The sequence below is a fragment of the Lolium rigidum genome, chromosome 5 (assembly GCF_022539505.1).
Source record: "Lolium rigidum isolate FL_2022 chromosome 5, APGP_CSIRO_Lrig_0.1, whole genome shotgun sequence".
NCBI lineage: Eukaryota > Viridiplantae > Streptophyta > Magnoliopsida > Poales > Poaceae > Lolium > Lolium rigidum.
The window spans coordinates 230,487,108-230,490,233 of NC_061512.1; the positions used below are offsets into that span (position 1 = coordinate 230,487,108).

At 38.2% G+C, this 3,126-nt stretch overlaps 1 long non-coding RNA gene across 1 annotated transcript; it reads right to left on the reverse strand.

The window, feature by feature from the left end:
• Positions 1-498: 498 nt before the first annotated feature.
• On the reverse strand, positions 499-1,143 carry LOC124658275. The gene is made up of 2 exons (XR_006989104.1): positions 958-1,143; positions 499-864 (listed from the first exon to the last, which is right to left on the reverse strand). It is a non-coding gene; the product is annotated as an uncharacterized LOC124658275 (long non-coding RNA).
• Positions 1,144-3,126: the final 1,983 nt, after the last annotated feature.

The window sequence follows — 3,126 nt, forward strand, 5'->3', positions numbered from 1 at the left end:
AAAACAATTCCCTGATGAGGGAGATCGATGCAAAAAGCGCAAAACATCGTTCGATCTAGGATAACCAGTTCTACTGTGCCCCCCAAAGCAGCATGAGTGAGGAACCAGTTCTAGTGTGCCCCCCCCCCCGCCCCCAAAGCAGCATGAGTGAGAAGATGCCGTCTGCAAATACAATGCCTTCAATTAGGTAACTATGTGTATATGCTGCCATCACCCGCAATAAACTTAGTCGGTTATCCTAGATCAAATTTTCACTAGCAATCGCGCCTCACTAGATGTGGGATCCATAGATTCGCCACAACGAGCTAGCCAACCCCCTCAGGGGGAGGAGGAGATCACCACCAGTCCACCACCACACCCAGGGCGGAGCCACCGGTTTCCTCATGTTTGGGCTTAGCCGAGGCGCCCGCATGTTGTTGTCAGGACCAATGTATCCCATAATTATTTTATCAAAAACAAACTATACATGCAACCATCATTCATGGTTTCATAAACGCATAACATGCAACTGCCCATGGTTTGATAGATTAGCTAAAACATCAAACATACACATGATGAATCTGCATCCATCCTGAATGGGCCAGCTAATGATCCTACACACCAATTGTCCAAAATATATTTGACAATGTTTCAAGAAAAATACAAAATCAATGGAACAAATATTATCATTTCCACTCCTAGACAGGTGGTGCGCGGAAGAAGACGGGAAGTCGGCAAGGTTCGCCATCTGAAACACGGAGAAGACCTGCTTTATCATACGACTTGACACTTTCCGTGAGCATCTCCTCCAACTTCCTTGGCTTCCACCCCAAGTTCTTGAGCTTATCAGAAGTAAATGTAACGTTAAAATCCACATCAACCATCCTGCCAAGTGCCAACAAAAAAAAAGTGGTTTTAAATATTTCAGAATGATCGATGAGCAAGCTATGACAAGGCATTTATATGGAGGCACTTTACTTGTTTGCGTAACTGTAGTTAGGGAACATGGTCTTCATAATCCCCAGCAAATCCTTTAGGTCCATTTGGTCCAATGAGCATAAGTATCTCTCGGATGTCCCTGCCTTGTTGTACAACAAGAGCATTGCCTCAGCGACATCCCGAACGTCTACCATGGGGTAGAACTTGTTGTTAATCATGTCAGGACCTCCTGCAACAAGACATCTTATATTTACTAATTGGAGGCACCATACGAGACACCACGTTAATCCACATCATCAGAATAATTAAGACAATTAGATCTAAAATTAATGGCTATGATTAGTCAAGGGAGTTGTGATTTATAATGTAACGTAAAAGTCACGTTGACACGTTGGATTTGTTTTCTGTTGTTTATATAGAGTCGTTACAAATCGTGAGACATTAAAACAGAGTTGGCACGAAACAGTTTGTTTCATATAGTTGTTCAGATATTGCTTCAGCCGGTCCTAATTAAGAGTCTTAGTAACTTACTCCTCTAGCCAGGTGTCCCAGAGTTTGTTTCCTTTGTAAAGAACGGGTGGTCCCTAAGTTTTTTTTGAGGGAGTCTCTAAGTTTATTGTTTATGTATGCTGCATAAAGTACTTAAAATAATTAATCGTATACTGTACAAGTCCCTAAAAAAACAGTTCGTTCAAGTCCCTAAAAAAATCAATAGTACAAGATGCATGTAGACTTCCCATAGGAGTCTGATCGGTTTACTATACCCCTCACGACTACTCCTTGGTGAAACTTGATCAGGCACGCATGTTAGTTGGAAAAAGGCTTTGGAAAAATATAACTTTTGTTTGAACTTCTTTGCAAAAATAACTGATCCTAGGTGCAAGTCCGTGCAGACAACTTTGATAGTGCATCGGCAGACCATAAAAGTTCGATTGATTAATTTATTTTTTTCTATCTAGCTGTTTTTTGGAAAAACTTTACAGGTCTGTGTGTCCTATAAAAAATATAAATGTGTTAAGAACAATTGCAACACAAATTTGGCATTGAGTATGATGGGATATCGATGGCTCTGCCGCGAACAGACAACAGACTTCGGAACACCATGATACTATAAGAGAGGTGATGGAGTTGGCTCGCCAAGCTCCTCCTCCCATGTCACCGGACATTGTTGTCACCAACATCAGTTTTATGCAAATGAAAAATCGTAATTATATCATCGGGAATATGGTTATCCAAATGCAAATTAGTAATTATATCATCAGGGGTATGCTTATATATGTGCTAATAGTTTTCTACTAATTAAACACCACACTTTCGGGAACGGATGACAGACTCCGAGCACAATGATATTGTAAGAGAGGGCGATGGACTTGGCTCGCCATGCTCCTCCTCCTATGTCATCGGACATTGTTGACTCCTACATCAATTGTATGCAAATGCAAATGGTAATTATATCATCCGGGATATGTTTATGCAAATGCAAAATAGTAATTATATCATCGAGGATATGTTTATATATGTGCTAATAGTTTCCTACTAATTAAACACCACATGAGGATCGGCGGATGTCATATTATTTCCTTGAAATATCCTGAGTACGATGGTTTACCTATGATATAATCAAATATATATTGATTTGTGTTGTAGTCCTAGATACAGAAAAAAAAGATAAAATTTAGGCTCTGATGAAAAGCTTCGTCTTTTAAAAAAGGTATCCAAGAACTAATCCTCCTTTTTAGTAATTTTACCGATCCTCTGTAAAATTCAACAAAATATATCATGTGTCCTTTTTAGTGGTGATGATAATTTTGTAGAGAAATTTCTGATTGTTGACTGTAAACTCATATAATTTTGATAAATAATTCTTTAAGAAATTGAGTATGTAATTTCTAGACGAAGTTCTACAATCATATTTATTACATAGTTCGTAAAAGTGAGGTCGCTTGCACTATACGTGAATATAACGTTGTGAAGCAACTGGTGCTCTATAAAGCGTAATTATAATCCATACAATCCAATAACAAATATATTGAAAATATAGCTTTTATGTATCCATGTGAAAAAGCGAGAAAACGATTATTAATAATCCGTAAAAAAATAATTTGTCTATTATTTTGTAAGTCATATGAACTTTTCCATATAAGAAGTTTTAAAAGGTCTAGCCCGTGCAGTTGCATGGGTTAATGACTAGTGGAATGTAATTACAAT